This window comes from Dipteris shenzhenensis, chromosome 15 (assembly GCF_047967505.1).
Source record: "Dipteris shenzhenensis isolate YYH24624 ecotype China chromosome 15, Dip_SZ_1.0, whole genome shotgun sequence".
NCBI classification, from domain to species: domain Eukaryota; kingdom Viridiplantae; phylum Streptophyta; class Polypodiopsida; order Gleicheniales; family Dipteridaceae; genus Dipteris; species Dipteris shenzhenensis.
The window spans coordinates 7,724,696-7,744,367 of NC_141610.1; the positions used below are offsets into that span (position 1 = coordinate 7,724,696).

A 19,672-nucleotide genomic window follows, 5' to 3' on the forward strand; every position below is an offset into this window, starting at 1 on the left:
AAGCATTACTAAAAGTGTTACTGATAGAAAATCATCCTCAGCACTCACATGAACTGAATTCTATCATCAAATGTCAAAGAAATGCCAAAATGACTTGCAGAATACTAGATCATCTTGGAGGGAAGAATTCACACAACTGGAAAAGCTATTGAAGGGGATTTCCGTGCAAAAGTAAAGCTTGTATACCAAAGAAGAGCCAGCATAGTGCATTGGTGACATTGTGTGCTATAACATCCAGGAGAAGTGCGCCATTTCCGACTACTGTTTTTGTGATTGCACCTCACTCCAGCAAGCATTTGGGCTCATATTTGAACGAAGGTAGCTTATGGCCTTGCCCACCCTTGGCTCGAAGAAATTGGCATATGGTTGAAGATTCCGTCGGAATTTCGTGATAAATCGGCGGGTAAAGAAACTGTTAGTGTGGGCTATAGAAGCGAAATGTCGGGGAAATCGTGGGCCAGAGGTGCATCCTAGCCTCTAGGGGGAGGAATCTTCAGTTTAGAGGGATCTGAAAATGGTTGCGTGAGAGCGGAGAATAGAGCTATGCAAGGTCTGGAGAGAGAGGACAGATATGAAGAAGAGGGTGGAGGATGCAGAAGAAGATGATGAGGTGGCCTTTTGGAGCTAGAATGGACTAGAAGCTCAAGGAGGCTCTGATACCACATGTTGGGGATTGGGAGAGTAGAAGTGCATCATGGAAGAGAGAGTGGGAACCAAAGAGTGAATGTTCCATTGATTTGAGAGGGAAGCCTCTCATTTTATAGAAAGAGAGAGAGGGTGGCCTAAATCATAGGCACCTCTCCTACATCAAAGGAGATAACTCCTAAATCAGTGGCACCTCCTCAAGAGGGAACCTTGTACTACATCATCACTTGTGTCATGGTCCAAACAACACACACACACACACTTTTTTTTAATAGTAATATCCAGTGTAGTGTATTTATATGCTCATAAATTTACAAGATGGGAAGTCTCCAAAATGGAGAGTATCCCAAAGATCAGAAACATAAAAAGAAAAGCTCTATGCAAGAAGCATCTATATCACCCTCATGGTAGGCATCATATAAGGATTGCCGCAATGAGGCTCGGAAAGATTCATATGACTTGTGAATCTGCCGACCCAAGTATGCTAAATTATGCTCACTCCAGATTGTCCAAAGAGCCCAATATCTCACCCAAGAGAGAAATAGTGAGTGTTGAGACAAAGACCTCATAAATCTGCCAAATAGCCAAAAATGTTTCCCAAATCTGTGACTCGGGAAACGGAGCCGAAGATGATCTGAAACTCTCCCGAGGAGGTTCCTAGAACACTGGCAGTGCCAAAGCAAATGAGGGACAGTCTCTGAAGGAGCTAAACATCTTAAACATGTGGATGGTGCAATGCGACGTTTGGCAAGTGTCATGCATCTCCAAAGAAAAAGTCTTTGTTTCAATGGCATTTTACACTTTCATAATATCCGGAGATTCTTCCGCCACCATGAGAGGGGCTTCCTAATATGCCACAAAGTATTAGCATATTGCTGAATCCATGGAGCAGGCTGAAGAAGCTTGTAGGCTTTGATGGAGGTCAAGGCAGGCAGAGGAACAGGATGAGAGCATGTAGCAGAGGGTTGCGATTGCCAATCCATAAGCCTGTCTGTGTCAGTCACAGTAGGAACAGGTAGAAAAGGATGTAACAAATCAGCAATTTTCTTCCATATCGACCTATGGTGCATTCCCAATGCATAGGAAGCAGTGGCCTGAGGAAAAGATAAGACATAGCCCTGATTATCTACCACATCATGTATGTATCTAATTTCCAATTTCATGAGATTGTATGCCCGAACAGGTTCCTGTAAAGCGAGTGGAATGTAAGAGATGGCACTCCGATGAATACTTTCTTTCCTCATTGAGTTTGTCCCCGAGCAATTATCAGGAGCCCATTTGACCTTAGAAAGTACTTGTTTCCAATCAAGTATCAGAGCAGTAGAGAAAGGATATGAACACACACACACACACTTTTTTGTGAGAAGAAATCTTTTATTGCTGTAAAATAATTACATTCATAGTTACTTCGAAAATGAAGTAACTACTACTCAACTAAAGATCTTAGTATAAGCTGTATACATATCCTGATCAATCAAACGAGTCTGAACACAATCATAGAAAGATTGTTGCATAGATCGTTTGAAAAAAATAAAAGGCGAAAAAAGTGGATCACCAAAGACTCTATGATTTTTTCCATCCATAAAGTCCATAGTGCCGAGTAGCGTATCCATACAAAAAATAAGTCAAAACCCTGACTCTCTTGATGAAAACCAAACAACCAGAAAAGTCTGCCAAAAGTAACAGTAGGAAATCTCGCTCGAAGTCTCTGTCGGATGAGAGCGATGAAGTCTTAAGTATGTGGACAGAACCAAAAGATGTGAAGCACAGATTCAGTAGAGTGCAGGCATCTGTGACAAAAAGCCGGAGCAATATGTCTGTCTGCGAGTAACTGGCCAGATGGAAAAATGCCAAGCAGAACTCGCCAAAGGAAAAGCTGTTGCCGAAGAGGCACTTTGTAATGCCAAAGGAGACGCAGCCGCTTTCTCCATCACTTTAGTGGGCGCATAGTTGCACTAAACGGCCGTTTCGTGGCCGGAAACGACGAAACGACGAAACGGAAACGGCGTTTCGTAAAACCTGCTTTGCCCTAAACCCTAAAAACGTGATTTCGCCGCCTCTCTTCATCTTTCGCCGCCTCTCGCCCGTTCCACTCCTCCTGTGCATCCTTGTTGCTCTCTCCACCTTCTCTAAGCTCTCTCCATCCCTCCATCCTTTGCTCTTGGACTCTCCATCCCGTTTTCCTTGGACCTCCATCCTTCTCTCTCCATCCTCTTCATCCTTTGCTCCATCTTCTCCATCCTGCAAGTTGCATCTTGGCAGCCTGCTCTCCAAACTCTCCTCCATCCTTCTTCTCTCCATCCTCTCTTTAATCTTATCTTCTACCTCTCCATCCTCCTTCACTTCTACCTCTGATCCTCCAGGCTCCTTCCACCTCTCCATCCTCTTTTACCTCTGAGCTCTCCATCCTCCTTCTACCTCTCCATCCTTTCTCACTTGTGACCTCTCCATCCTCCTTCTCACCTCTCCATCCTCCTCAATGCCGAGAGATGCTTATTGGGTCCATGTCTCCCTCCTGGATAGTTATAAAGGAGGTGGTGGCTCCAAGAAGTGGAGATGCAACTATTGCGGCATAAGCAAAACGGGGTCTGTCACACGGGTGAAAGACCATCTAGCAGGTGTTCCCAGCAAGGATGTAGGACCTTGTGAGTTCGTGCCTACTCTAGTGAAAGGTGGCCTAACAGAATGGAAGCGTGTGCATATGGCAGTCTTGGCTGCAAAAAGTGGAGGACAAGGGTTGCAAGATGAAGAAGAGGCTGCTGACAGTGAGCCATTGGATAGCCATTGGATGATGCCAGCACATTGGGTTCTGCAAAGAGAAGTAGAGGGGCATCAACTACATCAAGCGTGGGTCCTAGTGCTACAAGAACACCCTTGCCACATGGATCAAGTAGTGTGGATGCTAGTGCGGGGAAAAGAGGATCACTGCAAAGGTCTAGCATTCAAGCACGCTTGCAAAAGCAAGCAGTGAAGGAGGCCACTAGTGAGCTCACAAAGCTCTTCATACAGTGTGCAATACCCTTTCATGTGGTGAAGACTACACGATGGAGGAAGGCCATGAGAGCCGTAAACCGCATTGGGTATGAATGGGAAGGGCCTACATATGAGGCCTTGCGGACAAGAGAGCTAAGAAGAGAGAGGGAATGTGTGGAAGACCAAATGAAGCCCTTGAAAGAGACTTGGAAAAAATATGGATGCACACTCTTATGCGATGGATGGTCAGATGCACGCAAGAGAAATGTGTACAATATTTTAGTGTCTTCTTGCAAGGGAACCATGTTCTTGAGAGCCATAGACGCTTCCACTGCAGGTATAGTGATTACAGGGTTGTATATTTGGGAGCATTTACGGGCAGCCATTATGGAGATAGGTGTTGAGCATGTGGTGCAGGTGGTGACAGATAATGGCAGAAATTGTGTGTCAATGGGTGCCATGTTAGGAGATGAGTTCCCTAAGATTGTGTGGACACCCTGTGCCTCACATTGCCATGATCTTTTGATCGAGGACCTAGGGAAGATACCTTGGATTGATGCCATCTTCTCCACAGTCCGCAGTATCGTGAAGTTTGTCACGAAGAGATCCAAAGTCCTCAACATCTATCGGGCTTACAGTGACCTTGAGCTATTGAAACCTCCAGCCACAAGGTTTGCTTACATGTTCATAGTGGTGGAGAGGCTTGTGCGAGTGCGCCAAGGCTTGTTGCGCACGGTTGTGTCTCGGGAGTGGGGAGATTGGGATGATAGAGGCCAAGCAAAGTCTATCAAATTTTTCCGCATGATCATGGATGAGTCTTGGTGGAATCAGGCGGAGGCATTAATCAAATTGATTAATCCTATCTAGACGGTGCTTCGCATCACGGACATGGAGGGAAGCACATTAGGGCTCTTGTACGAGTTTATGGACAAGATTGGAGAGGCCCTCAACAGAAACACTTCCCTATCGCCTGATAAGTAAGACTTTTTACCTTTGTAATATGTATAATTATTGCAGTTACTAAATTGCAATTTGTTATCATGAAGTCTGGAATTTTCAGATATATATTATGTATGTACTATTATCTATAGTCTATGAATTTTGCATGCATAATGCATTCCAATTTCTTGTGGCATGATTTAGGGTTGAGTCCATCCGTGCTATATGGAATAAGTGGTGGAATTGGTTCCATCGCCCAATCCATGCGGTGGCACATGTATTGCATCCCCTTTGGCGTAGTCAAGAGCAATATGAGAATGACGAGTTGGAGGAGGGGATGCAACAGTATCTACAAAATTGGACGGGTGGTGACTTGGAGATGCAACGAAGAATGGAGGATGATCTTCTATTGTTCCGCAATCACAGCCTCTCCTTTGGTCGACCTACGGCTAGGCTCCGAGAGACACAGTTGCAACCTGTCTCTTGGTAGGAGAAATATGGCAACTGTACTCCTACTTTGGTAAGAGTCTAAGAGACAAGTTCCAACGCCACTAGTTAGAGCTTAGTCGTTAAGTAATTTGAAGTTTTATCTACTACAAATATGTTTAAAGTTATCAAGTTCCTGATACTTATCTCGGCTTAATTGGCTTATGGCAAAAACGCCTTGCTATACGTGTTCTCTCACAGGACTGCAGTTCCGGTCCTTGTTAGAGGAACTGGAGCACTTGGGCCCTCTTTTACACAAAGAAGAGGAACAGATTGAGCACGGCTCAATTGGAGTGGTTGGTGTTTTGTCATTGCAACCTCCGTCTCCTTGAGTTCGCCGCCGGTTGCCCCGAACCTCGCCAAGTGAATGTAGACAAGGTGGACGTGGAGAAGATGAAGGCCATACTAGATATCCCATGGGAGGAGCTGGACATATACACCATGTTGTATGAGGAGCTGTCAGCACCAGCACACCACACACGATCATACACTCAACCATCTGGAGATGGTGCTAGTACTTCAGTTGCACCCGATGGTCCTGATCCTGATGTTGATGATTCTTCTTCAGACAGTGACACAGATGCCTCAAGCTTATCTGAGGATGCAAACGATGACGATGACGAGGAGTCCATGGATGATGCAGATGATTAGTAGTCTTGCTGCTTTTTTTAATATCATCCATGGCCCATGGGTGCTTTAATTTTGAGTCTTGCATGACTCATGAGTCATGAGTCATGATCATGAAATTTGTGGATCATGAATCATGATCATCTATGGAGTCTGGACATTGGATACTTTCAAGTTTCAAGTTTCAACTTGTGTGCTAAGTTTAAACTTTAAAGTACTTCAAACTTTTAAATTTCAGATTCTTGTAATGCCAAACTTATTAGTCATGACTCATGCTACATGTTGATTTCAGATTATTGAAGCATCATTCAAGAATTTAGAATCATAGAGGCATGAATGATGCATTGATGCTTGAAGGCTGAAGCTTTAAGTATAGATAATTGTAATTTGTATTATGTATGATTTGCACTCTATTGATAATTATATTATGTATAAAAAATAAATTTTTATATATAAATTGTATCATATTGCCGTTTCTTCCGTTTCTGTTTCGGCGGGGCCCGGAAACTCCGTTTCTTCCATTTCTTCCGTTTCCGTTTCGGCTGGTAACTATGAGTGGGCGATCCATATGCCAACAGTATTTGCTCTGTCAGAAATCCAAGGCGGAGGTAATAACACTTTATACAAAGATGACACTGTGATATGTGAGAGCTTCAAGAGACGGGCTGAAGAGGAGGAAGAGAGTAAAATCCAATCCTCAAGCCTATTCTGAAGTTCCAAGCGAGGTACCTGCAAGAACGGTTGAAGCATTGCTGAAATCCTGTGCCATAAAGGACGATAATGAGCTCCCAAACCGTATTTGCTAGCAGCCATAGAAAAAGATAAAAGTGTGCCATCATCCTGAAGTACATCCGCCACAGATGAAATGCCTTTGAAGGAGAGAAAATAAGAACGTCTAGGTTCTTGAATGGCCAAAGAAGGGTGGAATACTTTAGACCAATAAATATTCTCAGCCCTCAAAGAGTTTCCCGACAGAGAATCTCAGCCATGTCATTTTAAGTGGGATAAGATATGTTTCCAGTCGAGAAGCAGGCGAGAGACAAAGGGCAGCCTCTGATCTTGCCTTGGATAGAGCCAAATAGGAAATCCCATTGAGTAGGTTGCCAATGCCCAAAGGCAGAAGTATGAATATGTAATAAGAGAGAGCGGATCATGAAAGCCCAAGGCTGATCTCCTTGCATAAATTGCAACATCCTTTTTTCTCTGTGAGCAAGTAAATGCATTTGAATATTGAGAATGTTGAGACCCCCGTGCATCTTTGGAAAACAGAGACGATGCATAGAGAGCAATCTGAGACTTTTCTTGCCATTTTTTGAACACCAGAAAATTTTCATGATAGCTGACATAAAGGAAACCAGCTCTGCCTTAGTGAACATAATGAGAGGCAGATAAAATTATATGTATGCTATCAAAATGGATTGTGCGATTCACAAACGAACATGTAGTGGCCAAGTTGCAAGCTTCCAATATTCAAGTTTTGCCCTCAACTTTGTTAGCACCCAATCAATTTGTTGGGAACGGGTGAGTCCCCAACCTAAAGGATAGCCAAGATGTCGAATGAATTGAGAAGCGGGGACAATTTCCCCAGGCCACAGAAGACTGTGCCATTCTTGTTCATGCAACGGCAACAATTTTGATTTCTGAAAATTTACCCGAAGACCAGTAGCCAATCCATATGTAGAAAGAGCCTGCATAATCATGGACAGATCACTCCGAGTATTTTTTGGGGTAAATAATGAATCATCAGCATGTGCTTGAGCGATCATGCTATGACTGCCAGCAATCTCCAAACCATGCAACTGGTCAGTGTTCAAAAGATGGCCCAGATATTGAAGCATTGGATGAGTGACTATGCCAAAAAGTAAAGCACTTAGGAGACATCCTTGCCTAACAGAACAACCAAGAGTCCAGGATGTAGAAATATCCCCTGAAAGTATGCAGGCAGCTTTACTATCTTGATATAGCCAAGTGATAACTTGCTGCATTTTTGTGCCAAATCCCAATGCCTGCATAGTCGATGAAATAAAATCCCACTTAACAGTATCAAAGGCTTTGACAATATCAACTTGCAATAATAAAACATCCTGCTGCGTGTATTTGGCATATTCAATTCCAACATAGGCATTAGCAATGTTATCTGTGATATGCCTACGCGGGACAAAGCCATATTGGGCAGGATGCAACCCATCATGTAAAAACCCCTTTAGCCGATCGACAATCATTTTTGTAGTGACTTTGTAAATAACTGGCATAGGTCTCCAGTCTGCCAAAGATTCACAAATTTGCTTTTTTGGAAGGAGTTTAATAAGACCTCTCTTCCATGTGTTTGGCATTTTCTGATTTTGCCATGCAGCATTCACCATATGTAGCAATGTATGCTTCAAAAGAGGCCAATGTTCTAGAAAAAACTCGACTGTAAGACCATCCCATCCTGGAGATTTCCATCTGCCGCAGGATTTGATTGCATCTGACAGTTCCCTCTCAGTAAAAGGTTCCTCCAATTCCAAAGCTTGAGTAGTGGAAATAATAGGAGAAACATGCTGCAACAGTAAATTTCGTGCAACCAAAACTTGCTGTGAGGGAGGAACTGCAGAGCCAAATTGCTGAGCGAAATGATGCACAAAAACAGAAGCAAGCTGTGACCGCGAGGTGGTCCATGATCCATCAGGCATGAGCACCTTGCAAATTTCTGTTTTTAATCTCCTCTAATGCAGGCTTTTGAAAAATTCTTTGGAAGAGCAGCCTTTATCTGTAAAGGCTCTTTGTCTTGCTCTAGTCTCCCATTTAGCCAGTTTTCTGTGATCATTGAGTTTAAGACAATGTCTGGCTTGGCATAGTGTTGTTTGCTCATGCAGGGACAACGAACGAAGATGGCTGAGTTCAGTGAGGTCTTGACAAGTGAGTTTGGCCTAAGCAATAGTTTCCCTCATAGTCTTCATGTAAGACTTGCCATAACCTCGAATCACTACTTGCATTTTGGGGAAACAAAAGAATCTCAGGCATCATCAATATGAATATGGCTGCGAGAAGACAGAGAATGAGATGCTTCAGTAACCATGGCCTTGAAAGTAGCATGTTGCAAGTAGCTATTGTTCACGATTAGATGTCGCCTTTGTGGCAATCTATCATCTGGCATAGCATGAAAGGATAACCGCAACCATAGAGGTGCATGATCTGAATGCACAAAGGCATAATCAATCCACATTTTGCATGTAAAATTCCCATTTTGTTGCGGAGCTACACTATACCATGGATCCAGACGTGCCTGATAAGTAGAAAGGGCATTATCTTGGAAGGTGTATCCAGGTGATAAAGGTTGCAATTCCTTCCAAAGGTCAACCAAATCCAGACGCATCAGTAATTGAGACCATGCATGTCTTTTAGGGGTTAACATATGAGTATGTCTGGAGGTATTGTCACCCTGTTGAGGAGCATTATTGAAATCCCGACATATAAAGGCATGATATCTCCATGGATATTGTTGCATGGCATCCCAAACTGCAGTTCTTTCTCTAGAGGATTGAGGTGCATAAACAGAAGCAAATTCAAACATCTCTTCTCGAATAATGTATTGAAGAACAAGCCATCTGCCTTTGTTGTCATTTAAAGCAATAACTGGGTGAAGCTCATGTTTGATCAGAAAGACCACCCTTGAGAAAGAGTGCTCCCCAGCATAGAAAATATCATAGCCACAGTAGTGTCATGTCTTTCCTGCATAGACATGTTGGTTGTGTTCTTGTAATGCCACTATGTCAGGTTGAAATCTGTTGATGTACAGCCACACTGTTTTCCATTTCCTACTGTCACACATCCCCTGGACATTGAGTGTAAAACATTTGATATGAGCAATATATTTACAGATATTTATAGCAATATAACAACTATGTACAACAGCAAATTTCATGGATGTCAGCCCTGCATTTCTATCTCAGGGTCAAGGCCTCTTCCCTGAGTTGAAGTATCCACCTGAGGAGTAGACAGCAAAGCAGCAACCTCTTCTTCAGGGAAGAGTGTTCTGCTAGCTGTCACTGCAGCCCATGTGATCCCAATTCTTGTATTGACCTCTGGGGTGTTTCCACTAGAAGACGCACCATTCCAAGTGCGAGGGGGTGGAAGTCTTCGAGCAGAAATAACTTTTCTTGGACTTTGCCATCCATCAGTTGGAGGTTTCTGTCCTTTTGTCGAGGGTTGAATAGCAGGAGATGAATGTGAAGAAACATTCCCATTTGAAACCACTGGAGCTTTGCCTTTATCATGAATTCCAGAAAATTGTCTACTACCTTTGTTTTTATTTGCAATAGAGGTAGGAGCATCTTTGGTAGGCATTTGAACCGGCAAAGCAGCAGGAGGCATTTTATGCTGATTCATTGGACACTGTGAAGCCATGTGTCCAAATTTTTTGCAGTCAAAACAAGCCCTTGCAAATAATCCCCATTTCAGTTTGTAAAAAGCACTTCCCATGTCCACATTATTCACTGTGACTGAATAGGAGTCAGGTGTGGGATTATCAGTATCCCAAAGAATGCAAAATCGATTCGAGTTGCCATTAGGCCGTGGTGGGCAGACGACTTTGCCTAAAGATGCTGTAATTTTAGAAAAGAGTGAGGCCATGCATTGTGGGAAGTCTACAACCTCAACCCAGACCGGGCATCTGTGTCGGATTAAAGCCTGATAATCCCTTGTGGGAGACCATGGCAGTACATGCATCATTTGCTGCCCAAAAAAGAGGGGCGAATGTTCCAAAAGCATTTGTCTGTGTATCTCATCCACCATAATAACCTCAAAAAAACCCCTGGCTGCATAGTGCACTTTGTGAACAAACGAGCCAGCCAATGTGTGAGTCAACCAGTTGCCTATCTCTACAGCATGTGGCATCCGGCTTGGAAAAAATAAAATGACTGCATTTTTAGCATATTCTCTGACTGGATCCACAACTTCATCTACTTCCACCATGAGGCCAACTGATGGAACCGAGTCTTTCCACTCTTTCCTTGTGTCTGCAAATCCTTAATGCATGACATCATAGACCAGTTGGGCCTCCAGAGTATCATGTACCGGGTCATGCTGACCCTCAGCCTGCTTTTGCTTCTTGCAGGGAACCGAACGTTCCTTTTGAAAGTTTTTTTCATAGGAATATTCAGCCATAGCTTTGTAAAAAAGGAACTCAGAAATGAGGTACCTGTAAAGTGGTAGTGGAGGAAAAAAAGCCAGTCCCAAAAAAAGCCCACAGGAAGCCCACAGAGAAGAGAAAAAGAGTATATTTGTAAAAAGAAAGAAGGGAAAGAGGAATGTAGAGGTCGAGAGAAGATAAAAAACAGTTTTGTAGAGGAAAAAGAGAGAAAAAAACAGCAAAAAACCCCAGATGAACTATATTTCCGAGGAAAAGGGAAGATTTTGGCGATGGGAAAGGTGCAGCAGACCCAAAGACTGAAGAGGAGAGAAACGGGAGCGAAGGCCTTCAAGATCAGTGCGTAGATGTAGTCCGCAAGTAGAACCTTGCATGGAAAACGATCCAAGAACCGGAGATGAAGTGGGAGCAGCAACCTGCAGTAGGCGGAATTGGCCGTACAGGCGGTACAGCTGTACGGAATCCGTACGGAAGTCTGACGGGCTGTACGGCGGCTGTTGACTGCTCCAAAAGACCGATTTTTGGGCGTTGATGCAGCGCAACAGGGAGCGGATGCTCACGGGCTGGTCGCGGGAGGCTCTAGAGCTGTTCTGCAAGGCTTCTTCTCTCTCTCTCTCTCTCACCCACACTCACTCTCTCTCTCTCTCTCTCACACACACACACACACTCTCTCACACACACACCACACACACACATACACACACACACACACACACACACTTTTTTTTTAGTAATATCCAGTGCTGTATTTATATGCTCATAAATTTACAAGATGGGAAGTCTCCAAAATGGAGAGTATCCCAAAGATCAGAAACATAAAAAGAAAAGCTCTATGCAAGAAGCATCTATATCACCCTCATGGCAGGCATCATATAAAGATTGTCGCAATGAGGCTCAGAAAGATTCATATGACTTGTGAATCTGCCGACCCAAGTATGCCAAATTATGCTCATTCCAGATTGTCCAAAGAGCCCAATATCTCACCCAAGAGAGAAATAGTGAGTATTGAGACAAAGACCTCATAAATCTGCCAAATAACCAAAAATGTTTCCCAAATTTGTGACTTGGGAAACGGAGCCGAAGATGATCTGGAATTCTCCCGAAGAGGTTCCTAGAACACGGGCAGTGCCAAAGCAAATGAGGGACAGTCTCTGAAGAAGCCTGACATCTTAAACATGTGGATGGTGCAATGCGTCGTTTGGCAAGTGTGACTCCCACTGACAATGTGCCTGTCATGCATCTCCAAAGAAAAAGTCTTTGTTTCTAAGGCATTTTACACTTCCATGATATCGAGAGATTCTTCCGTCACCATGAGAGGGGCTTCCTGATATGCCACAGAGTATTAGCATATTGCTGAATCCATGGAGCAGGCTGAAGAAGCCTGTAGGCTTTGATGGAGGTCAAGGCAGACAGAGGAACAAGATGAGAGCATGTAGCAGAGGGTTGCAATTGCCAATCCAATAGCCTGTCTGTGTCAGCCACAGGGGGAACATGTAGAAAAGGATGTAACAAATCAGCAATTTTCTTCCATATCGACCTATGGTGCATTCCCAATGCATAGGAAGCAGTGGCCTGAGGAAAAGATAAGACATAGCCTTGATTATCTACCACATCATGTATGTATCTAATTCCCAATTTCATGAGAGTGTATGCCCGAACAGGTTCCTGTAAAGCGATGGAATTTCAAAGATGGCACTCCAATGAATACTTTCTTTTCTCATTGAGTTTGTCCCCGAGCAATTATCAGGAGCCCATTTGACCTTAGAAAGTACTTGTTTCCAGTCAAGTATCAGAGCAGTAGAGAACTCCCTACAAATCTCCCAATGACAACCTTCATAAGTGTAAGAAATTCTAGATTTACTATATTTAGAAATGTGCTAAGGAACAGAAAGGAGACTGAAATAGCAGAGAAAAAGGAATAATTGTATTGCTTGAATGTCTATAGGGTGTCTGTTGTGTGTCATCCATACAATTGGGCCTCTCTTATATAGAGAGTGAAGAGTCACACATGAAAAGGTGTGTCTTGACCACCGAGTCGGCTCCCATGAGATAATGTTTCCAAGAGCGATAAGCATGTACAACGGCAAGAAACTCCTTATCATAAACCGGGTATCGGGTTTGGATATCAGAATGTTTATGGCTGTCAAAAGCAATAACTCTGTCTTCTTGCATCAAGACTGCTCCTGTACCGATGTCAGAAGCGTCGGTCATGACCTCAAATGGAAGGTTTGGGTCAGCAATAGCCATAACTGGTGTGGTAGTGAGTGCTTGCTTGAGTTGTTGGAAACTATACTTTGTTTCGGGAAGCCACTGAAAAACTGTTGTGCTTTTCAATAATTCAGACATAGGAGCTGCGATTTCGAAAAACTGAGACTTTTACTGTCGGAGTTTTGAACGTGCTTGGAAGTCCGCATTGGCAGGTATGAACTGCTTACAGAGCAGGTGTTTAAAACGTTCCCATGTTAACACACTTTTGCTGTCCTTTATGCGTCTTTGCCACCATAGAAAAGCTGTATCCTTGAGGAAGGAGGTTGCCAAGGCGATCTTTTTGCCTTCAGTGAGGTCAACAGTATCAAAATACATGCGCATTTTTGCGAGCCATTGATCAACTGTTCGGCGATTGCGTTGACCAGTGTAGGCTTCCGGAAGTTTGATGTCAAGTCTTTTAGTTTTGGAAGCTTGAAGTAAACGGTAGAGGGCACGTAGTTCAGTGTTTTCTACCTTTGGTGGGAATGAATCCGCATAGTCGTCTAGTTGCATCACGTCATCCTCTGTATGTGTGGTACTGCGAGAATCTTGAACTTGTTGAACTTTCTGGACCAAGTCGGAGATGCTGTCCTGAAGCTGGGAAATTTGAAGTTGTAGTAGTGTTTCACCTTGTACGTTGACTTCAGGGTCTTTTTTGGACTTGAGTCTTTGATCTTCGGAGAGGCTTCACACGAGCGTTGCGACATATCGGAGATCCCTGTGAGAAAAGCGCGAACTTGCGCTCTAGTTTGTACCATTCCTGGAAGAAGATTCGGGCTGCTCCCTGAGGTTGCTCATGTTGGAGGGAGCAGGCGAGGCAGGATGGAACCACCCATGGAAATCTGGTAAAGGAGGTCCTGTCTGAGGTAACATTGGTGATGCCGAAAGTGGTGTTACTGCTCGTGAGAGGACAGGAGTAGGTTGCAAAGTCCACGGATCTGAGAAGGGATAAGGAGCTGCTGTGGGAAGTGGAGGATATCCAAGAGAAGGAGTGCCTTCAGAGTGTAAATATTGTCTTGGGGAAGGTACAACCTGTATAGGAGGATATCTGGGAGCTGAAGGAGGTGGAGAGTACCCTGGAGATGCCAAAGGTGAGGGGTAAAATTCTCTCCAAAGATGGACAGCAAACTCTTGAGGAATATCGGGTTCGGGGTATCTTCGTGTCTCGTGGAACACAACCTGGATTGTGCTGAGGAAGTAATGTAACTGAGGTGCCTCACTCAGAAGGTATAGGATGTGGTCCAAATCACTAGGAGGGCACGTGACACAGAAGACCCACGATGCCAAAGCTCCGAAATGGGCTGGTTGTGCAATCTGAACACGATATTGTGTGGTAGATGATGCCTGAGGTGTCCTTGAAATGCCATGTGAGTTACCAGGGGTTTCCATGCTTTAAGGGAGCGTCTTTCATTTGCTGTAATTGGAGAATGACAAGAGAATCCTTAAAAGCAGAATGAAAAGACTCCACCTGGCATTAATTTAATCTACCAAATTGTTGCGTAGAAGAGGCCTGCAGATTTCTGTCCGGAGGTCCATGTTGCAATGGGTGGCGAGGAGCAGATCTGGGCCTAGCATTTAATAGGCTGTCTTCATTGCGATAGGAGGCTGAAACTGCTGCTGATCTGGCAGGAAAAAGGTGGTGAAACAAGGGGAGCAGGCTATCAATGGCGCAACAGGCTGCAGGTACCCAATCCTGGATTGCAATAGGGGCTGGCGCACCAGGCTGCTGATGTCAAGAAAGACTGGTGAAACAGAAAGGGGGAGGCAAGGCTGTCAATGGCGAAAAACTGGGTGCAGGCTGATTTGCGGCAGAATGGCTGGCTGGCGCTGTGCTCACGCTGCAGGCCGGCAGGAAACAGGGCCGAAAAACCAGCGAGACTAGGGGCTGCAGATGGCGAGGGGGCTGGCAGCGAAATGGTGAGGGCAGGGGCTGGCAGCGAAATAGCGAAAGCAGGGGCTGGCAGCGAGATGGCGCAAGCAGGGGCTGGCAGCGAGATGGCGCAAGCAGGGCTGGCAGTGAAATGGCGAAAACTGTAGGGCATTGAAAAGGTACGTCCCTTTTGTCTTTTTGTTTGGGCTGCCTACATTGGGTGGTTGCCCAAAAATTAAAGGGTGGGTTTATTTAACCCTTGGGTAGCTAGGGTAAACCTAAGGTTTGGGGCTGGGTTTTCCATTTTAACCCCTCTAGGTACCCTTTTTATAAGTGCTTGGTGCCTAAAAGGTGTGCCTATTCGAAGGGGTGTGACCCTTGGAATAGGTGCACCTTTTCATGAAGGGGTGTGTCCCTGTTTTTAAAAGGGGTGTCCCTACATGAATAGGTGTGTCCTTTTTGTCCACGATGGGGTGTGTCCCTTGGGTGAGGAGTCGAGACTCTTCATCAAAAGGTGTGTCCGATGGTGAAAAAGGTGCGTCCCTTGGTTTTGGGACAGCCCAAGCACTTGAAAAGACATGATTTTTGTCGTGTCCATTCACATCAACTCGTGATGTGTGGGAGATGGAGAGGCCATAGATGACTTTAGGCAGGGTTGGCGCGAAAAATTTTTACGCTCATCCTCTCCATCTCTTCCATGCACAATGTGCACGGATATCCTTCTAGCGGAAAAGATGTATCAGATCGGCGCTAGAGGTGGGGGGCATTTCCTACAAGCAGGAGCGAATTTTGCTCTGATACCACTGTAAGAAATCCTAGATTTACTATATTTAGAAATGTGCTAAGGAACAGAAAGGAGACTGAAATAGCAGAGAACAAGGAATAATTGTATTGCTTGAATGCCTGTAGGGTATTTGTTGTGTGTCATCCATACAATTGGGCCTCTCTTAAATAGAGAGTGAAGAGTCACACATGAAAAGGTGTGTACTCCAAAGTGTATGTGCATGAAGAGGTGTGTATCCCTTGTGAAGGGTGTGACCCTTGATGAGAGGGTACATTACAATAGGAGTGTCTCTTGTGAAGGGTTGTTCCTCACAGAAGTGTCCCGTCGAAAGAGCAAGGGTTGTGCCTCATAGGAAGTGTCCCGTCGAAAGGGCATACCCTTCCACAAGTGTCCATTTATCAAACCATCCATAAGTCTAGATATAGAGAAAGGAATACGTCACAGATCGTGACAATAAGCAGAAGTCCTCATGTTGACACACATGGATGCTATCATACAAGTCCATGGCTGTTGTTGGCGGAAAAAGGTATGGAGCATAGTCGCCTTCGTTGCAAGTACATGATATCTTATATTGAGGATATTAAGTCCACCATGCATCCTAGGAGAGCACACCATTTCCATCTTCATCAGTCTCAATGCTTTCACAGCAGTTTTTGTTATGACCAATGCAGCAAAGGCAAAAAGAACTGGACATAGGACATTACAATGCATTGTACTATTCTGAGCCTGACATGAAGTGGCCAAGTAGAAATTTTCCAGTATTCCAGTTTATGTTGAAGTCTTTGGAAGATCCATTTTAACTACCGCTTCCTGGTGATATGCCATCCTATAGGAGATCCCAAATGCCTGACTACATCTTTGGAATGCACCACTTGACCTGGCCAGAGAATAGAATGCCAGTCACATTGTTTCAGGGGAAGCAATTTAGATTTGTCAAAATTAACATGCAATCCCGCTACCAATCCATACAATGATAGAGTGGTCATAAGCATGTGAACTTCCCGGGGAGAATTTTGTGGCATAAAGAAGGAATCATCAGCATATGCTTGTGCCAAAAAAGATGCAGCCCTAGGGATTTTAAGACCAGTCATCTGTCCTGTGTTTGTAAGATGATCAAGATACATTAAGAGGGGATGAGTCGCAATGGCATAGAAGAGAGCACTAAGAGTGCAGCCCTGTCTAACTGATCTATCCAATGTCCATGACCGAGATAGATGATCCCCAAGAATGCACTGAGAAGTAGAGCTAGAATAAAGCTGGTAAACTGCATTTGCTATTTTTGGACCAAAGCCCAACTTTGTCATGATTTGAGAGATAAAATCCCATTGAACAGTGCCAAATGCCTTAGCAATATGAGCACATCTTGATGCGAGTACTTAGCATATTCAATTGCAGTCAATGCATTGGAGATATTGTCATGGATTTGTCTTCGCGGCACAAACCCATACTGATGAGGATGAAGGCCCGCTTTCAGTATCCCGTGAAGCCTATACACAATCATTTTGGCAATGAGTTTGTAAGCTACAGGCATCAAAGTAATAGGCTTCCAATCTGACATATGGTCACACATGTTTTTTGGGCACAAGTTTGACTATGCCATGCTTCCAAGAGTGCGGTAATTGATTTTCTTGCCAGGCAACATTGATCATTTGCAAGATGACATCTTTCAAATCATCCCAAAAAGAAATATAAAATTCCACCGTAAGGCCATCCCAGCCAGGGGACTTGTATTTGCTGAGGTGGAACAATGCATTATCAAGTTCTGTATCAGTGAAAGGTCTCTCCAAGGTAAGAGCATCATCCATTTCCACTATTTCAAAAACATATTGGAGGATTTCAATCCTCGCACCAGTCATTTGATTTGATGGAGAACCAGGAGCAGAGAACAATTTTTGGAAATAATTTTGACATTCATCTTGGAGATCAGAGAAAGAGTGCGTCCAAGAGCCATCTAGCTTCCTTACCCTTAGACATGAGTTTTTCTTTCGAGTAGCATGCAGGCCTTGGAAAAAGGCTTTTGATGAGCAGTCCTTATCCACGAGGGGCTTCATTCTTGCTCTAATCTGCCATTTGTGCAATTTCCTCTGATCATTAGCAGTCAATTTAATCCGAGCATGTGAATGGGAATCATTTTCTGAATCAGAGAGAGGCCTTGACTGAGAAAGTTCAATCAATTGTTGTGCTGTCCTTTTTTCCCATTTAACCTCATTCCTCCATTCAGTCATATGCCAGGTGCCATACTCACTAATGACATTCTGTATACGAGAAACAAAACTATCCCAAGCATAATTCATGTCCTCTTGGGCATGCAAAGGAAAAGGATGAATTGCAAGTCTGATCATTTGCTGGAAATAGTAATGTCGGAAGTAAGCCTGATTAACATGCAGCAATCTACTGGAAAGGGGTGGCAAATCATCCAGAGGCATGCCAATGTGCAAATTCATCCACAACGGGGCATGATCTGACAAGCCCAATGAGAAATCTATGAAGAGATGAGGGCTAAAATCTGCAAATTGTTGTGGGTAAAACAAATACCATCTGTCAAGCCTTGCCCAGTGTGTAGTAAGTGCATTATGATGAAAAGTATATCCAGGCACTGACCCTTGGAGAAGCAGCCATAAATCTTCAGCTTGCACAGAAAGTAGCATGCTATCCCATTTTTGCCTTTCTAATGATAGCATATGAGATCTTGAAGTGGTGTTATCTCTTGGTAGAGGGGAATTATTAAAATCTCCACAGATGAATGCATTGGATCTCCATGGATATCTGCATAAAGAATCCCATAATGAAGCCCTCATGGTAGAGGTCTGGGAAGCATAAACTGATGCAAACTCAAAAATATCACCATTGACATTATATTGTATGACCATCCATCTGCCACTGCTGTCACTGAATGCTAACCGAGGTTCCAGCTCATGTCTAACCAGTATGCATACACAGGAGTAGGTAGTGGTACCAGCATAATATATATCATAACCGCCAAAGTGATCATGATGACCAACCATAGAGTGTTGATTAGGTTCTTGCAAAGAAACAATATCTGGCTGCATTTTATGTACATAATTTCAGAAAAGCCTCCACTTGGAGACATTGCAGAGGCTCTTTACATTGTATGTAAAGCAGTTAAGTGTTTGGGACATAAGAAAGATATATACAGCAAGGTATCATAATAAAACAAGACATCAGAGAGGCAAAGCCTTTGCTTGCATGGGCTGCATTCCTTCAGGATCCATGAAAGACATAGCATTTTCCCCTTCTGAATCACATATGGGGATGCCCTTCTTCAATACCCCCACCCAATTGCGAAGGATAGGAGCTGAAGTAGAAGCTTGTCCGGGTGAGGGAGAAGAAGCATCCCATTGACGAGATTAAAGGGGGCGTTGCTTCAATATAACCACCTTCTTAGGTTGTTGAAAGCCTTCCTGATCAATCCTCGCAGATTCCTTCGTCTTCTCTTTTCCTTTTCCAGCAAGTGGCTGCACCTGATTGATTGGTTTGGCACTCTTTGCTCCATTTCTATTTGCTGTCTTAGCTTGCAAATTCTCATTCATTTCCCGTGTTTGGGGCAGCAAGGCATTAGGAGGGGGCTGATGCAGAACCATTGGGCATTCAGAGGCTAGATGCTCAAACTTGTGGCAGGCAAAACAAGCTCGTGCAAACACTCCCCACTTCAATTCAAAATACTTTTTTCCCAATTGCACTCCCTCAACTTCCACTGCAATAGAAGGAGGGGTAGGTGTATCAGTGTCCCAGAGAATGCAGAACCTGTTACGATTTCCCATAGGCCGTGGAGGACAAATGACCTGTCCCAGAGAAGCAGCCAGGCCAAGCAACTCTTCACGCATATAGTCTGGGAAGTTAACAACTTCAACCCATACAGGACAATGATGTCGTATAAGACTTTGATAATCCTTGTTTGTGGACCAGGGCATAGCATGTACCATCTGCTTGCCGTAAAACAGGGGAGAGAATT

At 44.0% G+C, this 19,672-nt stretch overlaps 1 protein-coding gene across 1 annotated transcript in view; it reads left to right on the plus strand.

Moving 5' to 3' along the window:
* SRS2 (P-loop containing nucleoside triphosphate hydrolases superfamily protein) overlaps nt 1-19,672 on the plus strand; it is a 111,790-nt gene that overhangs the window by 10,248 nt on the left and 81,870 nt on the right. The window lies entirely within an intron of this gene.